Genomic DNA, 22,396 nt, shown 5'->3' with positions numbered 1-22,396 from the left:
TTTGTGAGGGAAGGTGAGTCCAACATCCCCCTACTCCACCATCCTCACCAATCCCCTCTATTTGTCATTTATTAAAAGAGTAATAGTTGTAGCAATACTGTGCTGTTAAATGCTTTCAACAAAAACTATATCAGAGAAGACTCTGACCATGAAGGGTTCACCAAACTGGCCATTCCATCCAGAAAAACAAAGATTTTGTGTTTACTCTGGATGCACAAGAGAGGCATTTACTAGTATGTGAATTCACATTCTTAAATATATAAATGATGGTTGCAGTATACTCTTTAAATAACTGTCATTTGTAATGTAATATGAGGAAAATACAAGGATGTTTTCATACACACAAATAAGATCTGGGTTCAGGAATACAATATCCTTTAGGGTAAATTAAGGTAACCTTTCCTGCCTCTGTTTTTTGATAAGATCAAACAAGATTACTTGGAATTTATAGTTTTAAAATGAATTTAGTGTCTCAGATGTCTCAACTACTAGAAAAATTTTCTAACATTTTATATGAACCTCCTATAGTCAGAAAATAGTTATCAAATGACATCTTGAATCTGAGGTTAATGAAGCCCTAGTAATTCCTATTATAGGTACTGATTTCCAAATTAACTAGGAAAGTTGATTATTTATCATGTGAAAATATTCCATTATCTGGCTTCTGATCAAATTGAAAAATAAGCTGAATTTCAAATGTCATTAATATTTTGTAATGCACAAAGTTGATTTTACTTTTCACTGTGGAGAGATAAATTTCTCAAGTGCCTCTATAATTTGAGCATGTATTAATATTGGTCTGATATTTATCTATTACATTAGAATGCCTTAATCCAGGGCTTTTAAATGTGTATTTTACCGCCTTTATAATGTGGATACCCGCTTTAGAGCTTAAACTAAGTCTCATGTTATAACATAAAGTCACACTATACGCATCACTTGAGTGGACTTAAGATGTTTTTCCTTTCCTCTTACGGCTGCCATGACTTAAAATGACCTTGCCCAGGGCAAAAATAAGTCTGTCAGATCTGTTTATAAAGTTATTAGTTGAAAGCCTCTTCTAGGACACATAGAAGTTATCTACATTGAACTAATTACCCAAACACAAAGACACTTTATCTACATTCAGAACAGATTGCTTCTGGGTTGAAGTAGTGCCCTTCTGACCAGCCTGCATTGATTCACACTACTTTTACTGAAAATAATTGAATCATTTTGCCCTCTTCTTCTCAAGAAAAAGATTTTTTTCTTGCTTGACAGTATGAATGCCATTTGTTTCAGAGTCATTATTAATGATTAAGAAAGGCAGCCAAATAAAACATATTTAGCTTTAAAAAATGGAAATATGTTCTGATATTCAAGCATGCTATTATTCAGAAACAAGTAAATTAAAACAAAAATGAGATGTCATTCACCTATCTAACTTTTCAAAAGCAAGGGTGTGGTGAAATAAGTACTCCCATATCTTGTTGTTGAGAATGAACATTAATATTGTGCTTAAAGAGCAACCTAGATATATCAATCAAAAAATATAATGTGCATAATCATTGAGCCAGCATTTCTAATTCTAGGATTGTACCTTACAAAAATGATCATCAAAATATAAGTTTTTATAAAATGGTTCATTGGAACATTCCTTATATGAACAAATAAATGTTTAAAAAGAATTATTATATAATTATTTACAAAAATCATATTATGTATTGCATTATTTATAATATAAACAAATATAATAATCCAATCTATGGAAATGGAAGTAGGCATTAGAAAGAATGAACTATATGGACAGTAAAGATCTCTACTAGAACTCAAGGTACAATATAATTGTCAGAATAATATGTGTAGTATTACTTCTGGGGATGGGAATGAATTGGAGATTTTTTGTTTGCTTTCTTGTAGATGGACTTTAGTGTTTTAATTTCATATTTTGCCATATAATTGTAGATACTTCACAATGAATAAATATCAATGTAAAAGTTTAATGAAACAATTTAAAAAATAAAATAAGGCTTATTTAACAACACATTGAGTTTTCTAACATAGATTATATATTTATAAAAGAGGGTTCTTTTGGATATATTTTAACTTTGGTAGTATTTAATCGTTCTACACAAAAAAGTCAAAATTTCAACTAACATAATTGTACACTGAAGTAGTAGAGATAAATGGTACAAGTCTCAATATGCATATATGTATACTAGTATTCCTATGAGTAATTATACAGAAAACAACTCAATTAATTCCTTACTACTTTAAATATACCATAATTATCTGCTGTGAGTCATAAAAAGATCAATATTAAAGTGTTTTGTGAAAATTAATGTGTTTCATAGGTAATTTTTTTTTACATATGTTAGCACAACATAATATACATATTTCTCCCTGTTTTTAAAATGACTCATCTTTCAGAGTCTCTGGAACAATTTTGAGAAATAAAAATTTCTATCTCTACCTATATATATAAAATTACAATTATTGGATCTATTCAATGAATATATAGCATTTTTGTTGAAAATAAAATTTGAGTTCTAGATCTTATCTGCCCTGTAAACACATTCATAGCAATCAGATTTTTTTCAAAGATTAATGTAATAATAAAATATTCTAAACAGATCAGTATAAAGAATTTTGCCTCTGCTCATATTTATCAGCTAGAAATAATTAAGGCAAATTAAATTATTATCAAAAATGATAAGAATTGTACCTGTATATCCCATATATCAAGTGCAACTTAGAATTATTTTTAACGTATGTCATGAGAAGGGAGTTATAAGGCCTTAGGACTCCAAGTACAGGTTAATTTCTAACCATTTTCTCTTTTCATTTCAAGCTTTGTCACTGGACTAATACATTTGGTTCCTTATTCTGTTTTCATTACTCTGTGATTTCACAATTGACAGGAAAATAAATAAATTATCTGTAGTTTTCTTTTCTTTGTTCAGAAGAATGCATTATCAAAGAACTTTATACCATTCATTGCAGCCTACTGCACTGTATGTTTCATTTGGTTGGACAATGATGTTAACACAAATAGGAAGAGACTCAGTACATTTTGGAGAATATAATTAGAATAAAGAAAATGGTACAAATATAAGCGATTCTGACCTACATTTTTTGTCAGTCTTTCTTGGCAAAATAAAACATGTCCTAATAGGTACAGATTTACTCACAAACATGTCTCATATGTATTACTGAAAATATTCTGTAATACTTTTATTAGAGCCATGATAGGTTTAAGAGAATATCATAAGTTTTGGATTTCTTATAAATCAATACTTTATCAATATGATATGCTTTCTTTATCATTTTACTTTTATATATTTACTAGAGTTTAGGTCACATATACACCATAATTATTTAAATTACATATACCATCTGGAACAATGAAAAGACCAAAATACTTTCTAAGTTTCTAATTTAATTTATCCAAAATTAAAAGAAATTGATTATTGCTTTGGTTTTCCTCAAAGAATTTTCAGTCATTCACTTGTTTTATAAGCCATTAGATTTACGTACTAAATATCTGTTACTATATTTTTTCTTTAAACATTTACTTAATTAAAAGCATGACAAAACTGTATTGAAATCTGTATATTTTAGATGAGCTAGCTTCAAAACTAAATTTTTCTTGCATTCTATAACATATGTTTTATTATGATGAGTTGACAGTATTTTCAAATTAATATTGGATAAACATAAATTTAAAAAAAATAGTTCTAAAGTTTTAAATGGTTATTAAAACATTGGTCATACAAAGATCAATACTGTAGCTTCACTGACTACAATGCTTGAAGAATGCTCACAAGGATTAGAGAAATCCTTAGAATTTGTTGGAGGATTATCAGTTGCAATATGAAATATTTTCATGCATACTTGTGGCATTTTCTTATCCATAGCCCTTCAAATTATTTTTTTCCAAGAGTCAGTGTTTGTAGAGTAACTATGTTATCCTCATCAGTCTTATCACCTTCTGGACAAATCCTGTGTACTCTACAATATATTCACTAATAGAAATATTTACATTGAAGAAAATTACAAATCCAGTAATAATTGTTTTCTGTCCTACATGGATTTTCTTCAGAATTATAGCAAAAACAATTGAGAAATAATCAACAAATGGTTTCATTCATTATATCTGTTACAGTATCAAATCTTTGCTTTTGTATTAATCCTCTGAAAAATATATATAATTATTATTTGGTGTAGAAGTTTATATTCTGAATAAATGCCCTACTATAATGCCATAAAATTTTCTGTGGTTTATGCCAGATAATACTCATTAGTACACTCAGTAACTTTCTTAGATGATCTTCTGAACATTAGCTATCACTATACCAAAAATAAAGTCAAATATGCTGAGTTCAACAATAGCACAGTTTTTTTTTCTCAGTTTCTTATTACCTCCAATCTTCATATTCAGTAGTAATACATTTCTAAATCAAATATCAATCCTTATCTGTTATTAATACTATTGATTATGCACATGCCTTTTACTTTCTTAGTGTTTAATGTAAACTGTTACCAATCTTCTGGCAGTCTCATTTTTTAGTTGAAAAGTATGCTCTTTAAATATTATATAATGTAAAATTGGAATGTAAAATAATGTAAGAATTGCATAATACATCAATTGTTCATCCATCCACACATTGCTACCTATAGCTAAATAGCCTTTTTCTTCTATTACTTTTCTCTTTCTTTTCCCCCAAATTTTATCCTAACTCCAGGTGTTAGCCTTTCTTCCCTATTCTTACATTTCTATGAAATGTTCATATTTCTCTTTGATGTTGTCTTCATTATTTCCATGACTGCAAGAGAATGAAACTATGCTCCAAGCACAGTCTATATATGGCACAGGGAATGAGTCACACGCCAGAAAAGATGAACTTGAACACAACGTGCAATGTAAGCTTTCCTCCTACTTTAACTCCACCCTACTACCACTGTTGTGTATGCCTACTACAAAAAGAGCTGCTCTCTAGCTTTTCTGGAGAGAAACTATGCTTGGCTAAGTAAGGACAAGGTCTTTGGGACAGTAGTAGAATGTTGGGAGTGGGGGTATTACTGGTGTTATAGCATATTGGAGTCTTCTCTGATATCAAAGACACATAAACAGTAGTAGGACAAGGATAAACCTACTCTTTGTTCCTGCTCCTGAGTAGGGGTGGAATATTATAATGCTGTTTCACTTTTACTCCAAACTGGCCTAGTTGATCTCGGATAAGGGTGAGAGCTGGAATTACTGAGATCGTTATATAGACCTCAGTGGAGACCTGCAGTTCAAACATTTAAAAATGAGTGCCCTTCACATCTTGGCATGTTGCCTTTGGCTTAGTTTGTTCCCTGTTGAAAATTACCTTTCAGGTAATCTATCAATCACCTATAGTAATATCATCTGTGATGGATACAAGTTTTATGGGTGTCAAGTTTTATATATCTGGGCATGCAATTTTTTAAAAAGAATATACAATTATGAAAATAAAAGAACAAGGATAAACAAAATAGACAGTGAACAACATAAACATATTCTAATAAAGACAAACTAAATGTATTCCACTGTGTAACTTTTCCTTAGCCAGATCCAAAAAATGCCATACCTTCTACAGTGTCCCCCAACAGGTGAGGAAATGTGCCCTAGAGAAGCAGAGGTGAATCAACACATAAAAGTCTTATATTTGCAAATTTTCCAAAATCACATAACCATATGAACATATTGCTAGTGTCTATCTTAAGAGCTTAGTAGGCTCCACGTAAGAGAGGACCACTAAATCTTAAGCTTCGTTAGAGTCATGGTGAATCTGAATTAATAATCTTTCATATATTTTTCTGCATTCAATTTTGCTAAAGGTACTTATGGATGCATGTGTGACAAGGCTTATATCTTTATAAGGTTTGTTTCTTTATCTATAAGGAGCTCTTATAGTTAAATACAAAATTGGGCAAGAGAAAAGAAAATGAAATTCACAAACTAATAAATGTAAATGACCAATAGACACAACTTCACTATCTAACAAAGAAGTATAAATAAAATTCACATCAAAATATGAAAGGCTTTTGAAAAAAATAACAATGGCATTTATAAAGATGTGCTGTATCAGCAAGATAATTGATGTTGGTATAAAATGGTTCCACCTTTCTAAAGGGAATCTATATATGAAAAGCTTTCTATTGTTTGTGCACTTTATTTCTTTCTTTATTTTTTTTTGCGGTACGCGGGCCTCTCACTGTTGTGGCCTCTCCTGTTGCGGAGCACAGGCTCCGGACGCGCAGGCTCAGCGGCCATGGCTCACGCGCCCAGCCGCTCCGCGGCACGTGGGATCTTCCCGGACCAGGGCAAGAACCCGTGTCTCCTGCAACGGCAGGCGGACTCTCAACCACTGCGCCACCAGGGAAGCCCTGTTTGTGCACTTTAAAACACAAATAGTATCCTTAGTAATTTATCTTAAAGAAATAGTCTAGATAAATACAAATAATTTTATACTAACTTATCTATTGCAGCATTGTCTGCTTTAGCGAATAACTTCAAAATACTAAATGTGACACATAGTGGAATTACTCCATTTTTATGCATTTATCCATACAATGAAGCAGTTATTGAAGTTCATGTTTGCAAAACATTTCTATCATAATATTATCTGAAATAAACATGCATGTACAATATCATTTAATTCTGTCAGATATCTGGATAAGTAACAGATTGATATTTAAACAGAAAAAGAGCTTCTAAAATGTTCCCTAAAATGTTAACAGTAGTCAAATTTATATACATTTATATATATATATAAATTTATAAATGGTGATTATATTATTATAGTATCATTACAATTTTTATAATTTACAAGATTTTCTAAAATGGACTATAAGAGTTAAGGATATCTTATTGCCTCATCCTGTTATCAGTCATCTATTTATTAAATGTACAGGTTAATGCAATGTATCAATATTTCAGTATTTTTTCAAAATTTAAATTATATGAAATGTGATTTTATTTGAACATTCTTCTACTCTTTCATTCTATTTAGTTTACTTTGTGTGTAACAACAACAGTAAGTAGCATTTTAAGCAATTTAGAGTGTACTAAGCATTTTACTTAGTCCAGGTACTTTACACATTCCAAATTCACCTAACAATCTCAACCCCAGTTTACAGACAAGGAAGTTGAGGTTCTGAAAAATTAAGTAATCTATCCAAGATGAAGCAGCTAGTATGAGCAGCATTGAGGTTTTCAGCCCAGGTATTTTGGTATCATATGCTTCCTCTGTGATATCACACTGCCTCACGAATTATTGGTAAAACAGGAAGGGGCTTATTAATATTTATGTGTGAGACTTCTTATAACCAAGCAGTTTATGAGATGAACTGATACAAAATGAGAATTTTTCTTATAGCTAATCTGATATCATTTGACCAGATTTATTAATTTATTTAAATATACAAAAACATGTAATTGACAATAATGGACCAGAAAAGTGCTGTGGGTATTAGAGATGCACAAATAATAAATGAAGATCTATATCTTTTTAGCAGTGCAGGTAATGTGGTGAGGAACATAGAACTGGTAGAATCTAGTATGCATTCTAGTGCTTATATCCAGCCCATCTGCTTTGGTGCAACAGTTTGCTTATTAATTTTATGATAAGCTTAACCTTTGTCCATGTTCCAAACCGTACTAAGAAATGATTCTACATATTTTATTTTATGAGATAATTTAAAAATTTACCTCCTGAATTTATTTCAATTTATATTTCTGTACACTTTCCCAAAGGCCTTCAAAAATTGGCGTGTTTACAATGGATAAAAATAAGGTGATTTTTTGTGTGTGAGACACCTCGTTTAGATTTAGAGAAGCTCAGCTCAGATCAAATTACATTCTGAAACAGAATTCATGTATACAAATTATGAACAGTGCCACGATTAACTTAGAATTGGATGCTCATTATCCTGCTGTTTTGTTCCATTTTTTTCACATGTCAAAAAAATCAAATATAAATGCAATTACTTTCCAGGAGGAAATAAATGGCAGCACTTCAACATTCAAAAAGGCAACAATCACAATCACAATGCCAGATGACCAAAGCAATAACTCTGGGAAGATAACAGGCAAGCAATTGACCCTGGAGCCACGTCATCAAATCATTCAAAGAAATCTTAGATCAATGGAGGAGGGTTGCAGTGTGTCTTTATAAGGTAAATAAAACATATTAAAATCACTCCTTCTCAGTATGACTATATGATTTTGTTAACCTCTATTGAGCCCCCTCAATTTGATGGCAGCTACATAGTAGCAAAGAATCTCTGCTGAATTAAAACTTTTACAAAAGTCCAACTCTCCTAAGCCTATGTTGTATTTGCACTGCCATATTGGTCATACTAAGTCTTTATCTGTTTATAGAGAAAGACAATGAATTCCTTCTTAGAGTAATATACCATTGTTGTGTCTCTCAGTTTTCAGTTGAAGAAAGGGGCTAAACTGGATGCTAAAATATTGTATTGGATGTCAAAACTTTCCTAAATATCTGAATTCATTTTGTGAAATTAAATTTTATTTGTTCAAAACTACAATGAGGTATCAACTCACACTGGTCAGAATGGGTATCATCAAAAAATCTACAAACAATAAATGCGGGAGAGGGTGTGGAGAAAAGGGATCCCTCTTGCGCTGTTGGTGGGAATGTAAATTGATACAGCCACTATGGAGAACAGTATGGAGGGTCCTTAAAAAAGTAAAAATAGAACTACCATATGACCCAGCAATCCCACTACTGGGCATATACCCTGAGAAAACCATAATTCAAAAAGAGTCATGTACCACAATGTTCACTGCAGCTCTATTTACAATAGCCAGGGCATGGAAGCAACCTAAGTGTCCATCAACAGATGAATGGATAAAGAAGATGTGGCACATACATACAATGGAATATTACTCAGCCATAAAAAGAAACGAAAGTGAGTTATTTGTAGTGAGGTGGATGGACCTAGAGTCTGTCATACAGAGTGAAGTAAGTCAGAAAGAGAAAAACAAATACCGTATGTTAACACATATATATGGAATCTAAAAAAAAAAAAAAAAAAGGTTCTGAAGGACCTAGGGGTAAGACAGGAATAAAGATGCAGACGTAGAGAATGGGCTAGAGGACACGGGGAGGGGGAAGGGTAAACTGGGACGAAGTGAGAGAGTGGTATGGACATATATACACTACCAAATGTAAAATAGATAACTAATGGGAAGCTACCATATAGCACAGGGAGATCAGCTCGGTGCTTTGTGAGTGTGGGAGGGAGACACAAGAGGGAGGGGATATGGGGATATATGTACACATATAACTGATTCACTATGTTATACAGCAGAAACTAACACAACATTGTAAAGCAATTATACTCCAATAAAGATGTTAAATAAATAAAATAGAACTAAAAAAAGGCACTCTGCATTCCCACCACAAGCCCCATGCTTTATCTCTGTAGATTTGCCTTTCCTGGATATTTCATGCAAGTAGGAATGAAAAAATTAACTTTTTAAGAAACTGCCAAATCATAATTTTGATTACTGTTAGCTTCATAAGGAATTCTGAAACCATGAAGTTAAAAAAAAAGATTTTATTTGTAATGATTACAAAATAAACATATATGCACACACAGAGAAGTACATTCAGAGCTCCACTAAGCAGTTAACCAAAACAGCCGTTAGAAGTAAAACATCAAAGTATTTTATAAGCATTTAGCAATAGTTTTGTTTTCAAAGTTCTATCAGATATATGAAAGTTTAGAATGCAGGGGAACTTTAGAATTTCTAGAATCCAACCCTATTATTTCACAGCTTAAGAACTAAAAAGCAACACACACACACGTAAACACACAAATACACACACAAAAAACACTTGTGAGCAGCCATGCCTTCTGAAGTTTTGTTCTGAAGTTGGCCAACACAAATGCAGGAATAGACACAAAGACTCTCTCTGTATTCTTCATTAAGATACTTTCTCTTCTATTTGCATATGAGTACTTATTAAATTTCATGTTTGGGGAATCTAATATTTTCTCAAAATACATAAACAAAAGTCTGAATATAGGAAAACGTAAGTGGAATGTAACTTCTCATTCTGGAACCCATGATGAATCTATCAACAGCCTCCCCCAAATAATACTAATTGGAATATTTTAACTTAATAAATGTGACTTTCATCTCTAATATGAATATGCTTTTTAGAATAAATATTATTACTTTTCTCCACCTTCCCTTTCCCATTTCCATCTTATAATGGAAACTACAGAAAGTCACTATTGGTGGTAACTACAAGCCTGGCATCAGTTCAGGCTTCCATTAGCTGCTGCAAAAGGATGATTCTGAGTAAATAATTAAATGTTTCTGAAAATCCCAGCTAGGGCCAGAACAGGGGGAAAGGGGCACAGGAGCCTGGAACAAATCAGGGTGCATGGACTCCACCTTGGATATGGTCAGCTTGGAACAAATACTACAAGATTTTTTTTTTTTTTTTGCGGTACGCGGGCCTCTCACTGTTGTGGCCTCTCCCGTTGCGGAGCACAGGCTCCGGACACGCAGGCCCAGCAGCCATGGCTCACGGGCCTAGCCGCTCCGCGGCATGTGGGATCTTCCCGGACCAGGGCATGAACCCATGTCCTCTGCATCGGCAGGTGGACTCTCAACCACTGCGCCACCAGGGAAGCCCTACAAGATCTTTTTGTTGTATGATTTTTCTTCATCTGCCTGAAAGGTTGAGTCATACCTGCAGTCATCTGTACTCTACACATTGAAGGACAATAGTTTCATAGAGAGTTAAATGGTGCCTGTCAGTGTTTGAACATCTCAGAAGCTTGCTGTATAAGTTCCCAATTGTCCTTTAGAATTGTGCATGTTGTAGCTTATGTTTCCTTAAGATAGGTCATAAAAATATACTAGATTATATGAAAGTTAGACTCAGGAATTAAACCCACAAATGGACCTGTCAAAGGACAGTGTGCTACACATTCCTAATTAGATTAGCAAAAATAGGTAGTTATATTATTCATAAAGAGAGACTCATTGGAATTATAATTATTCTGAGCAATGGCACCTTTACACTTCACAATTATATTTTTGGATATTTGTGAAAAAATAGTTTACATTTTGAATAATTGTCTCACATAAACTGATTTTATCCATAAGTTCATATTCTTCCACTGTAAAGTACTATTCGTGTTATACATTTTTTCATCCATATAAAATAAAAGTTTTCCACTATGAAGGGTCGAACGCCTTTTGCATTTATGAACCCTTACAAATCGTGACCTGATTTCAAAGTTATACAAAGACTTAAAATTTTAGGTTTTTACATATGTTCAAAGACCTACAGTTCCTTAAATTGGAATATTAAATAAGTTGATAGTTAACTGATATAGTCTCCATACTGAGCATTTTCTTTTGTGTTATGGGAATGACCTGTAGATATTGTAAACCTAGGTACATCCATACTGATGTCTTCCATTCTGGTTTAAGATTTATTTCTAAACCTGTGCTTTCACATGCAGATTTACAAATTAAAAGTAATAATACATCTAAAGTGATGAGGATATATGAAATATATACCTGTAATACAGAATTATTAAATGTGATATGAAACAAACATACTTTCACTTAAATTTTAAATTTTCTTTACAAATGTATAACTTGGGATGTTTGTTGAAACTGCGTATCAATTTCTACTTTCCACTCTTCAACAAACTGAAACTTGACTAAAATCCAGATGCACATAATAACATGAAATATTTTTCACTGTGTTAAAACAGACTGAGGTCAGTAATACCACTACTACAAAGATTTGACTCTGATCATATTATATGTCATGGTTGATACATTCCAGCGTGGAAGACGTTTTGAAGTTACGTAGTTAAGATGATCAGTGAATAAGGCAATATTACCACTATCCTGGACTGCCTGCCACAGAAAAGAGTGTGATCATTTCAAATAGAGTATTCAGGATGCTTTTTGAAAAATATATTTAATCTAGAGTATTTCAGATTAAATCGCTCTCACAAAGTTGAGGTTATTTCTTAATAATGTTACCATGAAGACTTGAACGCTATCGGTAACATTCAGTAGCTTTACTTTTCTTATATCTTATGTGAACCACTGTATTTGTTATACTACAGATTTATGCTCTTATCTGGGAATTCACACACTATACTATAAGATTTCCATGAATAAATATTTGTCAACCTGAAGGTTTAGAGATTATTATTAAAAAGAGGTGATGTTTTGTCATGTATAATGGATATATTCAAGAAGTTGGGCTAAGGAAATATTTTGACAAAGTAATAAAAAATAGACATATCACCATGGTTTCTCAAGTAGTTTGTATTAAAATTGAAACATTAAATTAGAATGCACTCTCCTCTACATTCATTTTCACCTAAATGAAAAAATAATTTAGCTAAGAGATATTACTGTAAATGTAACATTTAAGTGATTGGTCAGATTTTTATTTTTTGATGCTGAAAGCACCTATTTCATTCAATTATCATGAATGAAATTAATTTTTGATTTATTTTTATTATTCTTTTGTGTGTTTTTATATTTCTATAGCTTTCATGATTAACTTGGTAGAAAAGAGCATAATATATTTATTTGATAATATTATCAGTATAAAATATGGCAAAATCTTGGTCATGGGGAAGTTTCATTGCTGCACTGGCATAACTCCATCAACTATATCCAAATTCAAGGGATGACAACACTGACAATGAAGATCACCCTGGAGGTTATTTAGAAGAAAATCTATCATCTGTAAACCTAAAGTGATAACAGCCATTAGCTACAAGGGACGTGGATGTGCTCCTTGTCAACTTTCCAAAAGAGAAAATGCATTTACTGAAAAGATAAACTGTAACCGTCAGGTAAAGAAAACAGTCTTATTACTGACAAGATTAATCAGAAGAGGTACAAAATGATTAGTGTTTTAGGATGGTTTGCAGGAATACTGGATATTTTTGTCTAAAACAAATTTAACTCAGTGTTATTTACTTTGCTTCAACAGAGAGTAAACATACCTAAAATAATGAAACCAAAAATCTCTTAAAATTGACAATTTTCTTCATTCAAAACAAAAGTCATGTATGTATGTGGACATGCTTGAAAAAACAAATGAATGACTGAAAACCTTTCTCTGCAAACAAATGCTATCTGAATTTTACAGACCTTACTGACATTTAGTGTAGTCACGCTTTCTATGATTTTTAAGAACTATTTCAGTTTTAAGTTGATCTTTTTATTCCCTAGCTTTTCCACCTATCTGAAGCCATGGTTCATTTCAGAATATCCTTAAAAGAATGTATTCTGCCTGCCACCCCTGCCTGTGTCATCTCATGTTAGTTCAGCAGCCAGCAGCTGTTGGGCATCTTGCTGTCATCTACCCTACACACATCTACTGAAGCAGAGCTGTGTTGTGACAGGAATCACTTATCACAGGCTGCTTTCCAGGTCTGCCTTTTGGATAAGCACGTTGTGTCATTTAAAGCTGATGTGAGTACAGTTTATGATTGAAGCTTATGAAACAGCTTTGAGAACCAAACATGTCTGTGGAGTGTCAATTATTTTGTTGCTTCCCTGCTAAAACATAACAGATAGATTACAAAACGGATCTCTTCCAACTGCCCAATCTATAGAAGGAAAGTGTTTAGAGTTACCAAAAGTCATTTCCATAACAAGCTTTAGATGACCCATAGCACGCATCCTGCCCCAGCTGTTAAATAAAATCTCTCCAGATTCCCTGTTTGCTGTGCAACTTACTTCCAGGTTGTTCCACAACTTTTTACCAGTCGTCCAAAAGGTATGATATATTGGGCTGGCCACAAAATTCGTTCAGGTTTCTGTAACATCGTGCAGAAAAACCCAAATGAACTTTTTTGGCCAACCCAATATTTTAACCAGTAGTAATATTATGGAAATTTTAGGTGAATTATATTATATTATCATGCTTCTACAGCAAATTGAAAACAGGAAGAGGTTCTCTAATTCCTTTAAGGCGATAGGTTTTATATTTAGACCTGCTATTGGGGTAATTAGTATTGAGTTGAAACTTAAATGTATGAGAATAAATTCATTGTGTAATGGTGTTATTAATTCTTTAGAATAATAGATATTGGAATTAAATATTGAATGTGGGTCATTCCTTAATTTGCTGGAAAACACAAAAGAAACACTGATGGTCACACAGTTTTCCCTTCTGCTATTCCTACTACTACAACTTTGTAAAATAAAGGCATTCACTATAAAACCTCTGGAATGCACTGAGATATACTACTGTTTTGTGCACTCTAGCCTTTGGAACCTCATAGTTACAGATGGGAACGACATACTACTTACAGAGCTCAAGTGGGATCCATAGTCACTATACTAACAGACTTAGAGAACCATAGGTCAAATATGTTACATAGTCAGGTAGGTATAATATCTGCCCACTCTATAAGTTATACTTTGGAAATAAGTATTCATATTGAGCATCATATATACTCTCTCCTTTACTCTATAGTCTGGAAAAGATTCACCTTACTCTACCAGATTCTACTGTGGAAGAGTTGATATATAATAAATATAGGTGTACAATGTTGTTGTTTTTCCCCCATGGTTTCCATCATCAAATACGGAAAATGCTAGAAACTGGACTTGAGAAACAGAGAAGGTGATATAATGGGAGATGGGGTTAAAGAGTTAGAGAGAAGTCAAACAATGCAGGGGATTTGAGGTCATAGTTGAGTATCATCTTTAGCCAAAGCCAAAAGGTCAGCTTTCCATTTGTTATCATCTTGTGAGGGGATGACATAATCAGATTTAGGTAACAAAAAATTTATTCGAATAGCAATGTATAGAATAAATTAGAAGAATGCAAAACTGCATATGAGGAGAACAGATATGACAGCAATGTAAGAGTCCAGAAAAGAGATTATGATCACTTGGAATAGAGTAGAGGGGTAAAAAGGAAAACATAAATTTGAAAGATACCTAGGATGTAAACACCTAGCAGGTGAACAACTGCATAATGCTGTGAGAAAAACAAATGGTATCACAGATACTTTTGATGCTTTGGGCTTGATAGATAACGATGATTATGTACTCAATAGGGAAAACTGGAAAAAAATTAATTTAAAGGCGGGTAGGATACAGTAATAAGGTTGGTTTAGAACAACCGAAGAAGTACTTCTGAGATATCCAGAGGGATCTGGGAATGGTGGGTTTCATCCTGGATATTAACTGTGAGTAATTCCTAGGAAAGTGGTAATCATAGTTTTAGGCAATTGTCATTTCTTAAAGAATGCATGGCATGAAAAGAGAAGAGAATTTAGGATAAAACATAATTAGCAAAATGTTTAAAGGCTGGATGGAAAATAATAAGGCAACAAAGGAGACCCAGAAGGTATAGGCAGGTATAGGCAGAAAGGTAGGCATTACATTAAAAGACAGTTCACCAAAGACAAAAAAAGGAAAAAAAAAAACCAAACATTTTCACAGTGATAGTACCATTGGAAGTATTGAGTGTTGCTGAGAAATCAAGGGAAAAATACGCAATATGGAAGGTAACTCATGCAGAAATGGCAATGAGTTGTTTCTATGACGTAGCTGAGGTAAAAACAGAATGAGACAGAATAATTGAAAGAGAATTGAGAAAACCAGAAATTTGATTATAAATAGAATCAGACGGGTGTAAGAGGCCCTGAGACGGATTATTTTGTTGCAGGTCGAACAATCTTTACGGCTAAGGTAAATGATTTGACTGAGAGGAAGAGAGACAGAATATTTCAGCCAGTTTCCTAAAGGATAATGATGAACATTCAATACAAAATCTAGCACAGATTAAGAACAAATAAGCAATGTATAGTCTTCTCCTACAATATAATTAGGAGAAGAATACAGTGAATTTCAAACTATGTGTACATGTGCAAATGCATTGCCAGATCCCTCTGGCCAGGTCCAGAGCCTAGCAGAGAGCTAGGTAGAAGTTGCACAAAAAAGAGAGGAGGTAAGAACACAGATGACATAACTCTCAGTTAAATGGAAGAGAGAGAGTTGAGGGGAGAGGAAAAGGGAGAGAGAGAGGTGCAGAAAGATATTAACAGCGAATAAAGCTAAAGCTAGGCGAAGATATGATCATTGTACTGCTCTTTAAACTTTGCTATAGTTTGAAATTTTGCAAAATAAAAACTGTGAAAAGTAAATTTGCAGCACTGCTTCATGTGTTCTATTTTAAAATGTATAATGATAATATAGTGTCTTGCCATTAAATCAATGTTTACTTCTTTTCCTTAATAAGCATATAATGACCAAATTAACCTGTGAAGTATTTTCCAATAGTTTTATATTGCTAATTTTGTCCATTTTATTACAAATAATAGTATTATTAATGTGATTTTAATATTTCTATTTCTAATATCAATTTGTAAATTACACTCCTATTCTCAAAGAACCTTTTTAATCAGTAAAATAGAATTAATTTTGGTTTTGGTACGTTGCTCTGTGAAATAATTACAGTTTGTAAAATAAGCCAAGGATTATCACGTATACCTCCACCTCCATACATATGGATAAAAAGAAAATCTGGTCTCTCTGACCTACATATCACGGAGCAAACAGTTTTTCAATAATTTCCATCTTCATAGGCTCATCTGTCATTATGACTTCTTAGGAAAGGTTGTTTATTTGTGAAACAGACCATGTTCACAAGTTCCTAGGAATAAATTCAAATAATCCTTTACATGTTTCCAACTCACTGTGCACAACAGACTGAAATGTTGAGAAACATCTAAGCTGAATTCGGTCCCTTCAGTGTTCAATCAATCTCATGAAGTGCTGAGGTTTTAAATAAATAAATACAATTCTTTAAGTGAAGTAATAAGATGAAATAAAATCATCCCCAAGCAAGCTCCTCACAGCCCACTGTGCTTATAAAACTATTTTATTAAAAGCTTCAGTAATGTTTTAACTACTAAGAAAGAATGTGCTTCTACTTAACAAAAGCTATTGTGATATCAATTCATGAACGACTTAATGCTTCGAACCAGTCCAGAATAGGGTGTCTGGGGTTTTGTAAGTCTCTTTGCTTTTCCTTCCTGTGTGTATGTTTGAGTGATAGAACAATTTGAAGCGGGAAGAAATTATTTCATGGGACCTTGATCTCACCATGATAATCACAGTGAAAGCAGTCACAGGCTTAAATCCTAAGGGGTCAACTGCACAGTTCCAGCTTTAGTGTTAGATACATTAATACTGTGTGCATGGCTCTGTGGGAGACTTTGAATGCATTCTTCAAGATGGCTATGACACAAGTGTCTCCAATTGTGAAAAATAATGGTACATTTCCAAGGAATAGCAGGACTGTTTTTCTTCCTTGGGAGAAATACCAATTGAAATACTGAACAAATAATACTAGTAAAATTCTCAATATTGGAGAGCTGAGAATGGTGAAACATTAGACTCTTTGCCAAAAGCCAGTACAGAGTAATATGTATGTGTTTATGTAATATTTAATTTAACAATATTTATATACATATATACCTACATATATTTATATGTATAATATATAACATTATATATAATTATACACACACACACACACACACATAATGAGAGGCTACCTCTCACTAAACCTAGCAATAATGTAGGAAGGAAAGTCAAAGCGATTGTATGTGATATGTAGGTTGCACAGTGAATTGCTACACTGAGTGCTCTTCACCTGGGAATCTTTGTGAATTCTACATTAAGCGTTGAGAGGTACAGTACCTGTAAAATCATATCCTATAGCCCCAAGGGGAGTTAAGAAAAACCTGGGTGATTATGAAATAATCTGATAGAATATCTTTCCTTAAAATCTCACAAGGTTTTAAAATATATGTATATTAATGCCAGCGAAACTCATTTAGCAGAAACCTTTATTATCTCATAAGCAAACTGTCTTCTCTAAATATTCAGGTTCAATTTATGGATGATAAATCGCATGTGGCACTTAGGTATACTTTATTCTCTAAGAGTATATCCAAAATTGCTTATTTCAGTAACATGATCATTCCACACACTAACTACTCACTAGAGAAATAGCTTACATTTAAGATGTCATAATATGCATGACCTTTCCACAGAATATAAACATGTGAAGCTAAAGCAAAATGCAATGATGAGCAATACAAATTAGTATGTTTCAAGTACAAAGTGACTAGCAGAAATGCTGAATTCTTAAAATGGCCCATAAATATAATACGGAAGCTGTAAAATTTTCTATTTCAATTTAGCTTAACCTAAACTTTCATGACTTCCATTTCCTCAGTAGTAATATTACTTCTTAGTGGAAAATAAAGGAAAGACGTTATATCCATTGATAGTCACTGGTTAAGAAGTTAAAACTGAGAACTTTCAAACTATTATATTACAAATTTATTTGAAATAACAATAATAACCTATTATGTTTTAACAAAAATAACATTTTTAATGAAAAGTGGCAATATGTCCCAGAAAAATAATTGTGAGGGAAAAAAAACATTTTTATGTTTTTGCAGATTTCTATAATGTCTAGCTAAATAGAAGACAACTAGAATTCTATTTCTATATGCCATCTATGTGAATTCATACTCCTTATAGCCTCTGGAAAATTCAACTCCATGCTCTTGAGAGAACAAAAGTGGAAAGGCAAATAACATTTTAGGGTTATTTGAAAAAGTTTAACCTTGCTGATCCTCTCAAAAACCTCAGAGAACCCCAGAGGTCTCCAAACCATATTTCAGGAACTGCCACCCCAGGAAACAAGTTTAATGATATATCCAACATTTGTTGCTCCACATTTGTTTCTTCCTTTGGGCACATGTTCTCTAGGACATATGAAGTTACAAGAAGAGGGTTTTTTGCTTTCCATCCAACTTGATCTAAATTGTAATGATCCAAACCTTAAGAGAAATGAAACTCAGTCCCGATCATCAAATGGAAGTAAACAGTAAATAATCCAACTTACTTGTTCATTTAGGCACTAAATTTTACTAAAAAGAGATTCTCTCTCAGCTAAAGACATTTAAGACTATGGAAACAAGGACAGTTATTATTATTAATTTTTAAGAGACACAAATTTATTATCTTACAGTTCAGAAGTCTAGCCGAGCTGTCTTCCCTTCTGGAAAATCTAAGAATTGGTTTTCTCGTTCCTTCCAGCTTCTAAGGGCTGCTGCACTCCTTGGCTCATTGACTACCTTCTTCATCTTCAAAGCCAGCAGCACTGCCTCTCTCTGGCCTTGCTTCTGCCATTTACACTTCTTCCTTTGACTCTTCTGCCTTCCTCTTCCACTCTTAAAAACCCTTGTGCTTACATTGGGCCCACCTGAATAATCCAGGCTAACCTCCGTATTTTAAAACCAGTTAATTAGCAACCTTAATTCCGTCTGCAACTGTACAGTAATTCCCCTTGGCCATGTAACCTAACGTATTCACAGGTTCTGGGAATCAGGACATGGATATCTCTGTGGAGCCATAATTCTGCCTGCCACAGTGCCCATACTTGTAATCAATACACTATCAGAATCACACTGATCTGGGGGCTTCTCTGGTGGTGCAGTGGTTAAGAATCCACCTGCCAATGCAGGGGACAAGGGTTCATGCCCTGGTCCGGGAAGATCCCACGTGCCGCGGAGCAACTAAGCCCATGTACCACAACTACTGAGCCTGCGCTCTAGAGCCCACGTGCCACAAGTACTGAGCCTGTGTGCCACAACTACTGAGCCTGTGTGCCACAACTACTGAAGTCCGCACACCTAGAGCCCGTGTTCCGCAACAAGAGAAGCCACCACAATGAGAAGCCCGTGCACTACAACAAAGAGTAGCCCCCGCTCGCCACAACTAGAGAAAGCTCGCGCACAGCAACGAAGACCCAACACAGCAAAAAAAAAAAAAAAAAAAAAATCGCACTGATCTGTTAGGGTTCAGAGTTTATTATGATTTAAAGCTAATTCTGTACTAAGCAACATAACTTTGCTAAATTAGGTGAATGGTTTAATTTAACTAAGTAGAACAAAGTGGTTGAATCAATCAAATGAACAATTCACTAATTTAACTAGGTCTTAAAGGGAAATAAGCCAATAAGAGTACCACCTTCCTCTTCCCTTACAAGGGATAGTTATTTTTTAAACTATAAGCCAAGTAAAGAAATGATGATGTACTTTGGCAAGCAAATGACAAAGCAGGAGAAGCCACAGTCCTTCAAAGCAAGAACAATTAGTAATAGAGAATCATCTGAGAAGATGCTGCCAGCAGGTAGGTAATTTTCATCTTCCCTCTGGATTAATCAAGACGGCGAAGTTTGGCACACAACACTGATTCATCAATTATTTCTCTTGGGGCTTCTTTTTTTTTAAATTAGTGTATAGTTGCTTTACAATGTTGCATTAGTTTCTGCTGTACAGCAAAGTGAATCAACTATATGTATAAATATATCCCCTCTTTTTTGGATTTCCTTCCCATTTGGATTTTCCTTCCCACAGAGCACTGAGCAGAGTTACCTGTGCTATACAGCAGGTCCTCTTTAGTTATTTATTTCATACATAGTAGTGTATATATGTCAATCCCAATCTCCCAATTCATCCCACCACCAACCCTTTCCCCCCCTTGGTATCCGTAAATTTGTTCTCTATGTCTGTGTCTCTATTTCTGCTTTGCAAATAGGTTCATCTGTACCATTTTTCTACATTCCACATATATGCGTTAACATATGATATTTGTTTTTCTCTTTCTAATTTACTTCACTTTGTATGACAGTCTCTAGGTCCATCCACATCTCTACAAATGACCCAATTTCATTCCTTTAATGGCTGAGTAATATTCCATTGTATATATGTATCACATCTTCTTTATCCATTCATTCATCAATGGACATTTAGGTTGCTCCGATGTCCTGGCTATTGTACATAGTGCTGCAATGAACAATGGGGTGCATGTGTCTTTTTGAATTACGGTTTTCTCAGAGTATATATGCCCAGCAGTGGGATTGCTGGGTCATATGTTATTTTATTTTAAGGAACCTCCATACTATTCTCCATAGTGGCTGTATCAATTTACATTCCCACCAACAGTGCAAGAGGATTCCCTTTTCTCCACATCCTCCCCAGCATTTATTATCTGTAGATTTTTTTTGCTGATGGACATTCTGATCGGTTTGAGGTGATATCTCACTGTAGTTTTGATCTGCATTTCTCTAATAATTAGTGAGGTTGAGCGTCTTTTCATGTGTTTGTTGACCATCTATCTGTACGTCTTCTTTAGAGAAATGTCTGTTTAGGTTTTCAGCCAATTAATCTCCAAAATATACAAACAGCTCATGTAGCTCAATATCAAAAAAACAAACAACCCAACCAAAAAGTGGGGGCTGGGGCTTCCCTGGTGGCACAGTGGTTGGGAGTCCGCCTGCCGATGCAGGGAACACGGGTTTGTGCCCCGGTCCGGGAAGATCCCACGTGCCGCGGAGCGGCTGGGCCCGTGAGCCATGGCCGCTGAGCCTGCACGTCTGGAGCCTGTGCTCCGCAACGGGAGAGGCCACAACAGTGAGAGGCCCACGTACCGCAAAAAAAAAAAAAAAAAAAAAAGTGGGCTCTGGGGTTCCCTGGTGGCACAGTGGTTAAGAATCCGCCTGCCAATGCAGGGGACAGAGGTTCGAGCCCTGGTCAGAGAAGATCCCACATGCCGTGGAGTAACTAAGCCCGTGCGCCACAACTACTGAGCCTGTGCTCTAGAAGCTGCGAGCCGCAACTACTGAAGCCCGCACACCTAGAGCCCGTGCTCCGCAACAAGAGAAGCCACCGCAGTGAGAAGCCTGCGCGCCGCAATGAAGAGTGGCCCCCGCTCGCCGCAACTAGAGAAAGCCCACATGCAGCAACAAAGATCCAACACAGCCATAAATAAATAAATAAATAAACAAACAAACCAAAGTTGAGGTTATTAAAAAAAAAAAGTGGGGGCTTCATTTAAGATATACTGAGAGTTGCACATGAGAGCTGGGGTTCACTGAGGATTTAAACAGTACAGATGAAGAGAGAGCTGTCACCATTATTCAATCAGACTTCCAATGGATGTTTACTGAGTGCCTACTTTGATTCAGGTACTCTTCTAAGGAATAGTATAGAAACATCGAGGAGTTTTTATTTCATCAAGTATTGACCCAATTTAGTTCACAATTGCTAACAGTAGGTTCTAAACTATAAAGTTAAAAATAGACACTCAGAAATAATTCACTAAACAAGTGAAGGACTTAAAAAATTGTATAATACTTACAGATGCTTCCTTATCACCTTTGTTTCTTAGTGTCGAAAAAAAATAATCAAATTTCCTATAATGATTGCAGTTGCCATAGATTAAAACTGTTAGATAAACAGGCAATTAATTAGC

The sequence above is a fragment of the Aethalodelphis obliquidens genome, unplaced genomic scaffold (assembly GCF_003676395.1).
Source record: "Aethalodelphis obliquidens isolate GAN/ISIS:26980383/991018 unplaced genomic scaffold, ASM367639v1 scaffold3, whole genome shotgun sequence".
NCBI lineage: Eukaryota > Metazoa > Chordata > Mammalia > Artiodactyla > Delphinidae > Aethalodelphis > Aethalodelphis obliquidens.
The sequence above is the reverse complement of the archived record's forward strand: the minus strand, read 5'-3'. Positions refer to the sequence as shown.